The 16,184-nt window shown below is 43.8% G+C and overlaps 1 long non-coding RNA gene across 5 annotated transcripts in view; it reads right to left on the bottom strand.

Moving 5' to 3' along the window:
• LOC143443247 (uncharacterized) overlaps nucleotides 1-12,746 on the bottom strand; it is a 42,703-nt gene extending 29,957 nt beyond the window's left edge. For 2 of the 5 annotated variants that reach the window (XR_013112037.1, XR_013112038.1), the window contains exon 1: nucleotides 3,213-11,369. This is a non-coding gene — a long non-coding RNA (uncharacterized LOC143443247). The other 3 variants (XR_013112039.1, XR_013112040.1, XR_013112045.1) reach the window with 3 other exon arrangements.
• Between the last annotated feature and the right edge of the window lie 3,438 nt (nucleotides 12,747-16,184).

Genomic DNA, 16,184 nt, shown 5'->3' with positions numbered 1-16,184 from the left:
TCAGGAAGTCGGTGCCTTGTATTTATCAAGAGTGGATTCAGCCCAAGTGAACAAAGATTCCCTTACTCCCCCTTCCCCATCCTCCATGCCTGAAGACAATCCTGTCTTGTTTTCCAGTAAGCAACAGCCAGTGTTTCAATTGTACAAAACGAAACAGAATGATCTGGTGGTGGTGCATGCCTTTAGTCCCAGCACTCAGGAGATGGAGGCAAGAGAATCTTGTGACTTTGAGGGCAGCCTGGTCTATCTATGTAGCAAGTTCCCAGGGAACCAGAGCTACATAATGAGACCTGCCTTAAAACAAGAAAACAACAGCAGCAGCAGCAACAACAACAACAACACACACACAACACACACACACACACACACACACACCAGCAACAACAACAACAACAAAACACTGGCGAGATAGTCAAAAAACTAAACCCTGCAGCACAGACAGGAAGTGTATAGCAGGGGTGGCCCCTTGAAACTCAGGGTAGGAAAGCAGATTCAGTAAATGGAATGAAGGCAGCTGGCTCTCAGATCCCCACATGTACCTGTTAAGTTACATTCCTGGTAAACTACTGTTTGGAACCAGGCTCCTGTGCGAGGCCTCAGCTGACCAGCTCTTTCTTGCCTCTGAAACCAGCTCCCACTGCTGGGCAGTATAACATACTCAGTACATTCTGCTTTGTGGAACAAGATGCTGCCTGGCTCTGGAGTAGATACTAAAAAGCCAATTAAATTCACTCTCTTGTGTTTTTCAAGACACCATACGTAAGAGTCCTACTGAAGAGAGGCTGGAAAGATGGCTCATTGCTTAAGAGCACTGTCTGCTCTTCCAGAGGTTCTGAGTTCAATTCCCAGCAACGACACCATGGCTCACGACCATCTGTAATGGGATTTGATACCTTCTTCTGGTATGTGGTGTGCCAGACACTATTCACATTCATAAAATAAATAAATCTTTTTAAAAAGTTATCCTGAAAAATTAAAGGTTTAATGTAAAAAATTAAGCTCTGAAATTATTACTAAAATGTAGGGAAAATATTTAGCATCAGAGCAAGGGGGTGGTAAGGAGAGGCTTATTTCTTCTCCCCAGGGCTCTGCTTATACTCACTCTTGGATACAGGGTGCTTGGGACACCAACAGGAACATTCTCTCACAGTTCCTGAGGCAAGATAAGGCAAGACAAACGAGTGACTGGATCCCTGGGTCTTACTTATCACTGTTCATAATGATATTATCTCCTTCGTGCACAGTTCAGTGATCAGAGCAAGTCGCCCAGCTATCTTGAACTTCAAAAAAATGCCTCTAAGGTATCTGCAAGGGCAAGAAAGGGAGGGTACGTATAACAAACCTGATTGAGAGATATTTCTTAAGATCACAAAAAGCACAATCAAAGAGAAACAAAACTGGCAAAATTATAACAGTGTTGTGTTAATTTGTTTTTTTAATGCTGTGCTCAGATAGTCAACAGGAGCAACTTAAGGGAGAAAGGGTTTATCTTAGCCCAAGGTTCAAGGCATGAGGAGTTCATGAGTTGCCAGGCATAGTGGCACAGGCTTCTGCTCCCAGCACTCTGGTGGTAGAGGCAGACAAATCTCTGAGTTTAATTCCAGCCTCGTCTATACAGACAGATCCAGGACAGCCAGGGCTACATAGAGAGATCCTGTCTTAAAAACAAAACAAACATTCCATCAAGAGGGCTCAATCTGCAGATGCAGAGACTCACAGATAAATATTAGACAGATCTTGGAGAGTTCTAAGGAGAAAGGGGAAGGATTGTAGAAGTCAGAAGGGTCAGGGTTACCACGAGAACACAGCCCACAGAATCAACTGACTGGGACTCAAGTGGACTCACAGAGATCAGGGAGGCTGTAGGGGTCTGACCTAGGTCTCCTGGTGTATATATGCTATGGTTATGTAGCTTGGTGATCTTATGGGGTTCCTAATAGTCCGGACAGGAGCTGTCTCTGACTCTTTGCCAGCTTTTGGGACCCTTTTCCTTCTACTGGGTTGCCCTGCCCCGCCCCCATGAAAGTATGTGCTGTATTTTGTTGATGTCCCTGGAAGACCTGTTCTTTTCTGAGAGGAGGTGGAGAGGGGCCATAAATCTGGGGGAAAGGGAAAGTGGGGACAAACTGGGGACAGGGGAGGGAAGGGAATTGCAGTCGGGATGTAATATATGAGAGAAGAATAAATTAAAAAGGAAAAAAAGTGCATGGCCCAAGAAGTAACTAAGAAGTTTCAGGGAGTTCTGGAAATTTACAAGATTCACAAGGTTCTCCCCAAAGTCTGTATAATCAGTAACAATTACTGCTGAAGGGAGACTTTTCACTAGCTCAGCAGTCTTAAAGGCCAGCAGGGGGCTTGAGGAATTCAGTTTCCTAGTCTTGCCCATGCTCAGAAGGGCTTTCTGGAGAAGCAACTGCCTTGAGTGTTTGTGTTTCTATAAGTAACCCCAATAAACTCTAGTTCACTAAGCCTACAAAACAAGGGAAGGGGCTGAGTTTGTAGCAGTAGATGTCCATAGCACATGTTTTATCCCGGGCACAGACCAGGAAGCAGAGAACGTGTGCTGATGCAAGGCCAAGCTATAACTCTTGGTAGGCCGTCTAAACCCTGTGCTCCAAAAGTTCCCTACATCTTCCCCAAACAATGCTGACATATGGGAACTAACTATTCAAACACTTTCACCTTCAAACTCTAGTAAATAAGAACAGTTAAAGCAAACTGGTTACTTACCGTATATCTGGCACTCACTGTGACAGACACCTTACAGATTTCATTCTCAACATAGGGCTACCAAGATAGCTCAGCAGGTGGCATCTGCCACCACCTGGTGACCTGAGTTAGATCTTCGGACTCACATGGTAGAGAGAGAAAGCCGCTTCCAGGTTGTCCTCTGACCTTCACACACGTCACAGTGTATGTACCCCCCCACACACACACACCCACAAACAAGTACATAAATAAGAATTTAATGAAAGAAATTTTCATAGTAACTTCTGTCTTAGGGTTTTATTGCTGTGAAGAGACAGCATGACCATGGCAATTATTATTATTATTTTCTCAAGACAGGGTTTCTCTGTGTAGCTTTGGCTAAACTTACAGAGATCTGCCTACCTCTGCCTCCCAAGTGCTGAGATTAAAGGCTTGCACACCATCACCACCCAGATAACTATGGCAACACTTATAAAGAAATCACTTCACTGGGGCCGGCTTACAGTTCAGAGGTTTAGTCCATTATCTTTATGGTGAGAAGCATGGCAGTGTTCAGGCAGACATGGTGCTGGAGAAGAAGCTGAGAGTTCTGCATCTCGATCTGGAGGCAGCAGAAAGAGACTGTGAGTCACACTGGTCATACCTAGAACATATATAAAGCCTGTCCCCACAGTGACACACGTCCTCCAACAAGGCCACACCTAATAGTGCCTTCCTATGAGCCAAGCATTCAAACACGTGAGTCTATGGGAGTCGTGCCTACTCAAACAACCACAACTTCATAAGGCAAGTTCTACTGAAGTAGGCTAAGATGGCAGTGGAACTGAAGGAGAGGGGACACAGGAAAGGAGCCCATCACTCTTGGATCTGATTTAAGTCTCATGTTGGCTGAGAGCCAAGAAGTTCAACACAACCGACTAAACTGCTTACAAAGGACTAAACTCCTTTCTCTAAGAAAATCCCAAATTCAAAGTTAAGAACCATGTTTAGAATCAACATGTGTCTCGGCCTCCTTGTGACCTACATATACTACAAATTCCTTTGAGCTTATTGAACATATGTTTATGTCTTACTCCTTTCTTATTAGAAACTTGTACAATGTACCTTATAAATTAGCTTATACTCTCATTGAGCCAAGAAAACTTTAGATAAAAATATGTAGGCACTGGGGGGTGGTTCAGTTGGAAGAGCACTTGGCACCCAAGCATAAGGACCTGAGTTTGGGTTCCTAGCATCTGTGGAAAAAGCCAGGCATGGCAGCCTGTGCCTATAATCCCAGAACTGAGTATGGAGAAAACATAAAAGGAGCCTGGATGCTTGCTGGGTGGCCAAACAGGTGAACTACTGGTTCAGTGGGAGACTGTCTCAAAAAATAACATGGCAAGTGAGTGATGCTGTCCCAAGCTCCAGCGACAGACGAGTCTATGGGACAAATCAATGACGACCTCAAAGAATTTATATGTGACATCCTCAGCCCAGTGAGAAGTCAGGGCTCTCAGAGGCTCTTCTTAGTGCTGGCCAGCCCTCTCCCCAGTAACAGAGTGAAGACTTCATAGGATCTGTTTAATACCATATTGTCAGGTTTCATCGAAGCAGTGACCGCAGTTTTCTATGTTTGATGATTTTCTTGTGACCTGATAAGCAAGTTAAGCGAAGGAAGATTGATTTTAGGCTGAGAGTACAATGCATCTAGGCAACAGAGACACAGAGGAGGGAGTGGTTGAGTTCATGGCAAGGGAAACAGGCTGCTTGGTTTTGTTCTGGGCAGATCTGGAAGTAGAGAGTGATCAGGAACACGAGTTGGACTCCATACTGCAAGCCCTACCACCCCTAGCAGGCAACTTCCTCCATCTAAGCTCCACTCCTAAAGATTCCACACACACCTCCAAAAGCACCACCAGGTAGGGTTCAAACACACGAACCTATTGCTAAATTATATACCCAAACCATGATAACATTGCTCTGAGACTGGTCATGTGGGAAGAGTCCTGGTCTTTGGTTTTCACTGTATGCCAAGAGCTATGGACAGGCAGCTGACCACCCTAGCCTAGGTTCCCAGAGCGGTTCATCATTTTTTGAGCTCCATTTTAAAGTTTCACTATCTTTTCTGATTCTATACGATGAAAGGCACAAAGGCAACTAATAATAGATGAGGGTGATCTAAATGTAAAAATAAACCTTCAGAAAACTTTTAGGACTCTGCCAACAGACAGTGTATCAACACTTCCACTGTATAGAATTCAAAAGTGCGTCTGCTTATTAAAATGTGTTTGGACAGCCAACACTTCCCCTTTTCCTTCTTGGCTGGAGAGAGGCGTGGTTTCTCTTCTTGTCTTGTTGGTTTTCCCCACACTGTAGCCTTGAAAATATATTTCTTTATAGTTCTGATAACTAACATACTTCACATGTGCTAAACTTGCCTTGCAGCCTATTTATTTTGTCCATGGGAACAGCACAGAGGTTTATCTATACAAGGTGGATTAGTCACTTTTCTGATGCTGTAATAAAATACCAGAAGCAACGTAAGGGAGAAAGTGTATTTTGGTTTATAGTTCAAGAGTGTAGAGCTCATATTGGCAGAGAAGACATGCCAGGGGGTGGCGGGAGAGGGAAGCTGAGAGGTCACAGATCAACTACAATTAAGAAGCCGAGAGAGGATGCCCCCTCCCATGCATCCTCCTTTCCTGGCAGGGGACCTGGGGGCAACATTTAGGATACAAACAAATAAAATAATTAATTAAAAAATATATATAAAAAAATAGGGCTAGGGAGATGGCTCAGTGGTTAAGAGCACTGACGGCTCTTCCAGAGGTCCTGAGTTCAATTTCCAGCTACCACATGGTGGCTCACAACCATCTGTAATGGGATCTGATGCCCTCTTCTGGTGTGTCTGAAGACAGTGACAGTGTATTCATATACATAAAATAAATAAATCCAAAAAAATCTTGTCAAAAATATAAAAAATTCTATTTAAGTGCCAAAGGAAGAGGAAGGAGAAGGAAGAGGAGAGAGTAGGAGGTGGAGAAGGAGAAGAAGAAGAAGGAGAAGGAGAAGGGGAAGGAGACGGAGAAGAAGAAAGAGGAGGAGGAAGAGGAAGAAGAAAAAGAGGAGGAGGAGGAAGAGAAGAAGGAGGAGAGAACTTCTGAGTTCTAAAAGTTCCATAACTTCTCCAAACAACACCACAAACTGGAGAGTAAGGGCTTGACTACAGGTGCCTAAGGGAGACATTTTCCATTCAAAATCACCAGACAAGTAAAAGAGAAGATCCTTGGTACCAATTAATTCTTTGGGAAGCACTAAGATGGCTTCCGGAGACTGCTCCTGAAGGTTCTAGATACAGGGCCTACTGCTGGAGTCGGAGACCATATGAATGGCATGCTAAAGGATGTCAGTTGATTATCAGTAGATTAAGGTATGCAAGACCAGTACCCGCTGCAGCTTACTCAGCAATTAATCCAGCTGACTGGATTTCCAGGTAGCTATGGAAGAAGGTAACACGAGTGTAATGAGAGGTGAGAACCCTTCACGGATGTCTTGGTGCATTTAGAATGCTCTAAGAAGGCATTATGACCTGGGACAATTAGAAACAAGAATGAGGTGTGGGCATACAGCACCATCAGACACTTGCCACACAAACACAGGGCCTGAGTTTGGCCTGGAAAACACCCAGGGGTAGATGGGGTTGGAGAGGCAGCTCAGCAGTTAAGAGCACTTGCTCCTGCAGAGGAGCTGGGTTAGGTTTCCAGCACCCACATCGTGGCTCAAAAATCCATAAATTCAGTCCCAGGGGATCCTATGCTCTCTTCTGATCTCTACAGATACCATGCACACATGCACATACCTGTTGCACCTACACACACACAGGCAATGCACTACACAAATTCAACAAATCTTAAATTAAAAATAGACCTGGGGTGGCAGAGACAGGGTGATCTCTGGGGTTTGCTGGCCAGCCAGCCCAGCCTAACCAGAGAGCCCTAACCCATGGAGACTCTACCTCAAAAACCAAGGTTGACCAGTCCTGCAGAGCAACATTCAAAGTTGACCTGTGGCACACATACCCATACCACCTCCACCCTGAGAGGGAGGGAGAAAGAGAGAGAATATTTTATAACAAAACAAGATAACACACCTATTTTTGTCTGTTCTGAGTGTTGGGAAGTCCAACATCACAGCGTCACTGGGTTCGGTTTCTAATGAGGGCCTCTTTGCTGGCCTATCATTCTCCATCATTCTGCTGTGTCCTCTTATGGCAGAGGGCACAAGTTAGTTCTCCAGGGTCCCTCTGTACATAGCCCACCCATGGGAGCTCTATCAGTGTCATGACCTAGTCAATGTCTTCTGCCCTTAGGCTCTCTCACACAGAGGCCCAGGACACCTGGGAAAAGCCACTTTGCATTCGTATTTATATGATCCAGAACTGTGGGATGATTCAAGTTCCCCAGGACAGCCCTTAACCAAAGGAGGACAGAAGCCAAACAATTAAAGCACACCACTCCTGCTCCCCAGGAAGCCAGCTCTGGTACTCACCTGGGAAACACTGGCTCCCGGGCAGTGTCCACACTAGGATGCTCTCTAGGCCCCTGCTCGCTCCTCCCTTGATTCCCCTCCTGATTCCACCCTGCTGCTTAGCGTCATTTTTCTCATGACTTACCTGAACACAAGCCTCGGGCTGTGTACACACTCCCACGAGATAATACCAATACAATCAAATGACAACGGCTAGTCTTAAAGTTTTAATGGACATAATCAAGCATGTTACAAAGAAGAGTTTATGACACATGGACTAGTTTTATGTTTTTAATCTGAAAGTGTCAGAGACCCAAAGTGTTTATATATCGAAAATTAAATGCATGGGTCAGAAATATGTCTGGGCTTATGTAGGATTTTATTTGTTTGTTTTTAGCTTGCCACTCCCCCCCCCCCAGAGTAACTCTGATTGGCCTGAAACTCATGATGTAGATCTAGCTAGCCTTACAACTTACAAAGATGGACCTGCTTCTGCCTCTCCAGGGCAAGAGTTAAAGACACGCCCCACCATACCTGAGGATTATGTAGTTTTTGCATAGTTACTTTTCTTTTGATTCTTAACTTCTTTAAAAGACTCCAGGTAAGGGTGGTGCTGGCCACTTGGGAAGAAAAGGCAGGTGAACCTCTGAGTTCAAGGCCAACCTGGTCTACAGAGCAAGTTCCAGGACCACCAGGGATACACATAGAAATCCTGTCTCGAAAAACAAACAACAATAAGGTCTCCAGGTAATTAGGAGTTACTTTTTGTCTCATTATTTCTGCCAGGGCAGTAGTGGCACATGCCTTTAATCCCAGATTTCTGTGAGTCCAAAGCCAGCCTGGTCTACAGAGTGAGTTCCAGGACAGCCAGGGCTACACAGAGAAACCCTGTCTCGGAAGTCATCATCATTATCTCATCATTTTAATTGAGAAACATTTATAAATTTTAGAAAAATACTGTTGAGTCAATTATTTTGATTATGAGGCTTGGGGCATCATACATGCAGGTATGATAATAAGAGATCCTAAGAGAAATGTAGTGACAAAAGTATTTACTTCAAGTGGAATATTTTGGATTTGTATTATATGAACATAAAAGAACCAGTTTATAAACTATTGATTCTTCAGAATAATTCAGCTAGTAGAATACTCATGTTTGTATTCACAGTCTCTTGAATGTCAGTAAGAAAAACGGAAGAAAAAAAAAACCAACCCAGGGAATTTGTATATTCCACTTCCTTTGGCTCTTTCAAACATTAAAATCTGAAACCCAAGGTCCTTCAGGAACTACAATATCACATTTGCATCTTTGCCTCTATGTGTGGGAGAAGACCCACAGTCATCTTTTAGCTAAAATTCATGGTGCCTTCCCATCAAAGCTCTGTCTTTAATGAAGAAAAACTGAATGCACACGCGCTGGCACTTAATTTCTTTGCTGTTTTTAATTTTCCCCACCTCATGTCTGTTGCCTTGAGAACTCTACCGGCGAAATCCCAACGGATGAAAGTGCATTGTCGGGAGATACCTGGGGACCTAGAGACAAGCAGAACTCCATCCGATAAAGGGCATGCTTGGGCAAGATTTGACGGCTTTTATTCTTTTTCTTTTCTTCCTCTGTCTTCAAAACACAGCAAATCTAAGCCGGCAGCTGAATTTGAATTAATCTGCTCCACGCAGCCCACTCTGACTGTGAGGGCTTCTGTTACAGGCGTTTAAAATATCCCTCATCTAAGACGGGTTACAGGAGATGCATATTCATACTTGAAACACGCTCTTCCTCCACAATATGAGCATTGCGGGGTACCCACAAAGTTGGGATTCTGCTAAGGTTCTTGGTCAAACAAAACCAACGTCTGAAGGACAATAGTAAGTACCCAAGAATGGAGTAAGAGTTGCCGAGCCCACAGTACTAATAGCCCCAGTAAACCCATACCACCGAAAGGCTAAAAGTTTTTGCCCTGTGACACGGGAAAGCTGAGATAATTAAAATTCCGGATGCCCTCTCCGCAGAAGCCGACCTTTCTGTTAGAATTAAAATCCAAACTGAATTGATCCCGTTTTTTTTACTTTAGAAAAAGGTGAAGAGAAAGTTATTGAGGAATAGACTGGCTGAAGTAGGTGTGTTGGGAAGAAGATGGCACAGTTTCCACTGTTTTTACGTGTGGGCTAGAGTCGTTTTACGTTTGGGTTACAAAATGTTCTTTTGAATCCGAAGAAGAGTCAAGCGTCAGGAAATGCCTAGGAGCTTAGAGACCTATTTGCTGCTCTATAGGATGTAGGGCAGTGGAGCCTATGCTTAGCGTCTCCAGTCTGCAGTGAGCACTTGTAGCCACGAGGGGGCGCGGTGCATATTTAACAAAGCCTTTCTGAGCACTGACATCTTTCACGCCGGGTCTAAAACTTCATGCAGACTAGAATCTTGCTTCCCAGAGCTTGCTTCTCAGAGAGGTGAGTTATCAAGTCAATAGAAGAAGAAAGTATGCTTGAGGGCAGGGAACTAATAAGTTGAAGAACGATGCCAGTGCTCTCTGTAAATCACAATCTGTCATTTACCTAGATATTCTCCAGGTAGTTAGTTACACAGGGTCCCGATAATTTAAGACAGGAACATGAGAGGAAATGAGACAACTTGGGGCTTCCCAACAGAATTCAGATTGAAGACTGTAGAATCTCTGAGCATTTCAATAATTTACAAACTGGATCAAATGTCATGTGCCCCGGCAGCAAAAAGTCCTATCACCCACAGCCTTGGAGGAAGCACCTGGCTGAGTCTGCACAGAGGCCATTTGACATCAGGGTTCCAGGGCTTCTTTCTATTTATTTTAGATAAGAGTTGTCTCTCTGTAACTGTGGCTTCTAGACCTGTGGATCCAACTATGATAGCAGGCTGAAAATATCCAGAGTGCTCGTGAGCACACACACACACAAAATCCAGGAAAAAAAAATGTGTCTCCATGGACCGTGGTGGTGCAAGCCTTTAATCATAACACTTGGGAGGCAGATGTAGGTGTATCTCTGAGTTCAAGGCTAGCCTTATCTAAAGTCAGGGCTAGGTTACACCAAGAAACCCTTTCTCAGGTTTAAAAAAAGGGGGGGGTCTTAGGCATGTACAGAATTTGGTTTTTTTTTGGGGGGTGTTGCTATTCCCTAACCAATACAGGCTAACAATGGTTTTCATAGCGTTTGCAGTGTATGAGTCACTGTAAGTAATCTAGAGATGATTAAAGCACACAGTGATTATATGCAAATACTATTCAATTTTATAGACAGGACGTAAGCATTGTTGAATTCAGATGTCCAAGGTGAATTCTAAAACAACTGTAATAGACTTCTCTCTCTCTCTCTCTCTCTCTCTCTCTCTCTCTCTCTCTCTCTCTCTCTGTGTGTGTGTGTGTGTGTGTGTGTGTGTGTCTATGTCTGTGTCTGTGTGTAGTGGATGCATATGTACCATACACTCATGTGGAGGCCAAAGAACAATATCAGATAAGAAATTTTCAGTCCTCACCTCTGCCTTATTTGAAACAGGCTTTGGTTGGTCCTTGCCTCGTGTGTCAGTCTAGGTGGCCTTTGCACTTCTAAAGATTCTTGTCTCCATCTTGCATCTCCAAGTGGGAGCAAGAGTAGGCTCCCGCTCTTGTATCCCGCTTCCCGATTCGAATGAACCTGGTTCCTCCCACTAGATCAGAGCAGTCTATCCAAAGCAAGCAGGGTACCTACTTTATTTCTGAGACAGGGAGTCACTATGCAGCCCAAGCTAGCCTGGCCTAGAACTATATGAAGACCAGATGGGCACTTACAGAGATTCTCTACCTCTGATATTTGAATGCTGGGATCGAAGGTGTGAGCCACCATCCCTGACTGTACCAGAGTCCTTTAAACCTTGATTAGAAGTCAGTACTGAAGGGTTTCCTAAAATTTCTACACTGCCATTTTTTGACCTGACTGAATTTACATTTTATCTGGGCTGATCTGCATATTTATTTTATAACCAGGCAGGGACCTTGAAGCTACTCAACCAAAGAGATTCTTTTCTTTTTCTATCCAAACATATTAAGAAGGGGCTTAGATTTGAAAGCAAGAACAGTCCTTAAATTAGCATTAACAAATTTGTTTTTCAGGATTATTTACACACACAATATTTTGTTTTGTTCTTATAGAAATGTGAAATTTACCTTTTATCCAAAGGTTTTAACTCATCAGGGCAGCTTCTTCTTTTTCATTTGCAAGCTGTTTTTTTTTTTCTAAAATAGAAAACTGTTAAAAGATTTATCCTTTTGAAGACTAATTGCTTTAATCTTTTAAAATGTATTAACATAAATTACAGAGTGTGATTTGCACCTCACGTCTCTTTGTAAACGTGGCATTTTGCTAGTTGATTTCCTCTTATTGTTCCCTCAGCCTGAAGGGCTTTTCACTCTTTAAGAACCAGAGGTTTGGCTTCATTTCTGAATCCTCCCCCACCCCTTACCACTTCCACTCCTACCCCCACCCCTGCCCCATGGACGGATCAAGTCCTTTTATCCTTGATTTACAGGAGCTCTTACTGGTCTCTTGAAACCACTGTAAGTGAGAAATCCACAGAGCTGAGAGTCATAGCAGCCTACACGCCCACAGAGGAGGTCTAATTAATTACAAACCATTTTTGATATCAAATGCATCTCTTCCCCGCCTATGGCATTTCCAGGCCAGTCTTCCAGAAACAACCAAGCTCAATGCCTATTGGCTCTCTTAGAATCACCTTGGATTCCGTACTTCAAGCCCTTCGGTTCAGGTCCATTCAAACTCATTGGACTATTACGTAGGGTGAAAACTTCTCCATTAAGCAAAAGCAAATATTACAATATCTGTCAATATAAAATTTAAGCAGTAGCATTTTCCCTAGAAAAGGAAAAGAAAAAAAAATCTTGCATATATTTGAAACCGGGGTGAGTCACTGGCTTCCCTGAACGGTCATACACCTATTTGTCCTCTGAACGGTCATACACCTATTTGTCCTCTAGGGGGCGTAAGTTCCCTGTTTCTGGTGAAAAACAGCATAGTTTTGTTTCCTTGGAGCCTCTGGGGGAAATTGGAGCCTCTGGGGAAAATTGACTTAGCTAGGTCTTAATTGGAATAGAAAAAAAAAAAAAAAAAAAAAAAAAAAAAAAAAAAAAAAAAAAAAAAAAAAAAAAAAAAAAACCCACTCCAACTTCTAATCAGATAACATTATAACCCAGAAATTAGATGCAGTCATTCCAGAAGACAGATACACAAAGTTCATTCAGTCTTCTGATGACTTGTAGCCTCAAAGGTAAGACTCCACCTCTGAGCCTCTGAGCTCCAGACATACACACACGAAAGAGAGAGAGAGAGAGAGAGAGAGAGAGAGAGAGAGAGAGAGAGAGAGAGAAGAAGCTGGCTAAGCCTCCAACATCAGCGCAGGAAACAACACTGAGCTTTTCACCTCTGGTGCTGAGTAGATGCTCTTCGACAGCTGCTCTTGGAAGCTCCTGTACTGGGTTGTACAGAATATGTTAGAAATATTTCAGAAATAGGCGGGCATTCCGTGGTGACTCAGATGAACTGCCTGTCATAGTCTGGGTTCCCTTAAAAACACAGCCTGAGTCAAAAAGTCGCCTCCGTGAAGATTTACTTAGTAGGCGATGCCGGGTGCAGGAATGAGGAATTGTCACGCTGACCAGCTGTCCCTGTTTGTGGAACATTGAGAGGTTTTCTAAGAGGTGAAACCCAAGTAGTAGGTATGAGAGGAGCAGTCAGCTGGTGAGTTGCTGGACCTAGAAGAGGGAAAACCAGCACAAGGCTCAGTTTCTGACTTGTTTTAATCCCATAGTACAGAGTACAGAGTTGGTCACTTGTAGGGTGGAAGAGGGGAGAATGGTTCATTGGCTTCCAGGAGCATGTGATGTTTCTGTTTGGAACGTTAACTCCTACAGCATCCAGGGCTCTTCCTGGGGGCCTGTGACCCTCCATAGGCACTCCTCATGGAGGCATCAGAGAAACTGGATGGAAAGAGGGAAACAGCTCAGCAGGAGGAGGAGCGGCGCTGTGGGCTCCGCCCACACCACTCTGCCACAGCAACTGTTGGAGAATCAAACTCGCAAATGTGGGGGAGGGGGTCAAGACGTGGCCCACGCATGACGACTGATTCTACCAGCCTTCACTTGGCTCATCTGTGGACTAAACAGGAGATCATAATTTCTGCCTTGGCTTCCACCTAGTTTATTAATTTAACGGAGTTAAATAGTTTTCGTTTTAAATAAGAAATCCAACAACAAAATTGTTTTCCTTCACTTTGTGTATATAGTGTATAGAAGCTGAGTTAATAAGCTCATTTGGCTAAAAAGAGAAAAGTCTCATGCCATTGTACCTTTCCCCTAAACCGAGGTGTGGATTTAGATGTCAGCACCAGTGAAAAACACTGAGTGGGAGGAAAAATCCAAATTGCTGATTTTTTAGCAATTACAAAATCTGGGGCCAGGAGGGTGGCACATTCCTTTCACCCTAGTACTAGAGAGGCAGAGGCAGGGGCATCTCTTTAGGTTAAGGTCAATCTTGTTTAAAAAGCAAGTTCAGGGCCAGCCAGGGATACATAGTAAGATAGTATCTGAGGAAAGCTAGGGAGCTTGTTAGTTTTACCCAATAAGGAAGGAAGGATGGAACTGACCGGACAAAACTGTCTTCTGACCTCCACATTTGAGCTGTGGTGTGCATAGATATACATGGACAGCACACATACAGCAACAATAACAACAGCATTAATAACAGTAATAATAACAACTTTTTAGATTTGGGGTTTTAATTCTGTGAGTCTTCCGCCCTCAGGTCTGTATGTCTTTCGTGCATTTGTCTGGTACCCTCAGAGGTCAGAGGGTATCGGAATCCCTGGAAATGGAGTTAGGATGGTTATCAGCCATCATATGGTTTCTAGAATTCAGGCCCAGGGTGTCTGCAAGAGCAGCAAGTGCCCTTGTGTGGAGCCATCTTTCTAGCCCCAATTACAATACTTGTAAAATCTATCATGTGTCATAGCAACAACCTGGCTAAGACCTACCTTGGTGCCTTGCAAAGCTCCCTTCTGGACTGCGTATCACAAAGATGATTTAGACACATTGTTTGCTTGCACGGTTCTGTTAAACCTCTTATGGTGGAAAATTTTAGAAATATACAAAAATAGAAGGGAATCATGCAACCTCTTTTTAATCTTTCTGTTATGCAAAATCTTAGAAGTAAACAAAACTAGATCGAGTGATGGAGTGTATCTCTTGTACCAACCATGACCATCCTGTTTGGGTCATTCTTTTTCCATCTCCCTCAGTGAAGAAGATACGCTGCAGCAACCAAAAGAAAACCTAGTTTATATGCTTTTAAACAAAAGCACTATTAGCCCCAAGATTGCATAATATATAGATCTGCAGTCCAGGCCTCTGTGGAAACTCAGTTGACTCTGTCGTTTTATTCTGTCTTTAGAATGTGAGTGCAAAATGGCTGCCAAGCCTCTAGCAACCTGGATCTTTGCTCCAGTAAGGAGGAACTCAGAGACAGACTGACAACATTGTGTCCTGCCTTGGGTTTCCTCTGAAAACCTTTCTCTGGGGTTTCATCCGGCATTCACTCATATCTCCTTGGCTAGAACCTGAACACTGGGTCTCTATTTGCTGCAAGAGTATGGGAGGCAGGGACATAGCCACCCTGAATAAAGTCTGGTTCCTGTCAGGAAGGAGACTCTGCCCCCTCACCCCATCTTCTTTTGTGCTTCCAATGCTCCCCCCAACCACAACCCCTCAGGTTATCACTTCATTTAACCAATATTCACTGAACACCCATTCCCTGCTGGTCCCAAGTCCAAGTCCTGGGTCTCTAGAGAGAAATAAGTTGTTTTTGCTTTAGAAGAGGTTCTAATCTAACTTATAGCTGGAAGCCAATCCATAATATCCATAATAAACTCGATCAAGTCAGAGTCACACAAACACATTATTTAAAGATGTAGACGCAACCCCTTGAAGATATAAAACTGGAATTGTTCAAAGGGCTTGGTTGCCCTTGGAGACTAGACTGGGGGCAGGGAGATACAGAACAGGATTCTGGGTAGCATTACTCATTGCATGTATTCCTGCCATTGGTACCAACGTAGTTAATAGTTTTAATTTTGTGTGTGGTGTGTGTGTGTATGTGTGTTCGAGTGCGTGCGTATTTGGGGGTGGAGTTACCATGTGCCTGCATAATTTTGATGAAATGTATTTTTTAATTCCAAAAGGACTATTTCTGTAAACATCTTACACAAAAAGTTTTCACCATTTTTGGTTATGTTTTCATTATATATTCTAAGACCTTGTGTGTAAAAGACTGCTGCTACAGGTTGAACAGTTTAAGTGGACTGGCACGTGTAAACCATCAGGCACATCGCAGGCACTCAGTACACATTAGTGAGAAACAAATTAATCATCCTGCATTTTGTCCAGACTCCAACCCCTTCCCCAGGGCCTCGGCAGAGGAGTGCAGTTCTCTCTGTGCTGATCCTCTGGGTCCTCCGTGAGCATAAACAAGACTGGCAGCAAACAGCTTTGTGCCAGTGTCAGTTCAGGTTTTTGGCAGCTTACTTTTGGGATAGATTCCTAGAAATGGGTAAATGTATATGTGATTTTGCTAGCTATTGCCTTGTTCCCCTCCTGTGGGGACCATGACATTTTCTGCTTCCTCCAGCTTGCTTGTCCCTCACAGCCCCACTAAGACAGGTTAAATCCAGCCATGGGAGGCGTACTCATTAGGTAATCAAGAACGGGCCTGGCTTCCTCTTCCCTCTTCTTCATCTCCCCAACCTCTCTTCTTCCCCTCCCCTCCCTTCCCCTCCTCTTCTCTTCTTCACTCGGATTCCCTTCTCCTCCCCTTCCCCTCTCATTTCCCCTCCCCTTCCCTCCCTTTTTCTCCCCGCCCCTCCCCTCCACTTGGATGGAACCCAGGGGCTTGAC

This window comes from Arvicanthis niloticus, chromosome 1, assembly GCF_011762505.2.
Source record: "Arvicanthis niloticus isolate mArvNil1 chromosome 1, mArvNil1.pat.X, whole genome shotgun sequence".
Taxonomy (NCBI): Eukaryota; Metazoa; Chordata; class Mammalia; order Rodentia; family Muridae; genus Arvicanthis; species Arvicanthis niloticus.
The sequence above is the reverse complement of the archived record's forward strand: the minus strand, read 5'-3'. Positions and strand labels throughout refer to the sequence as shown.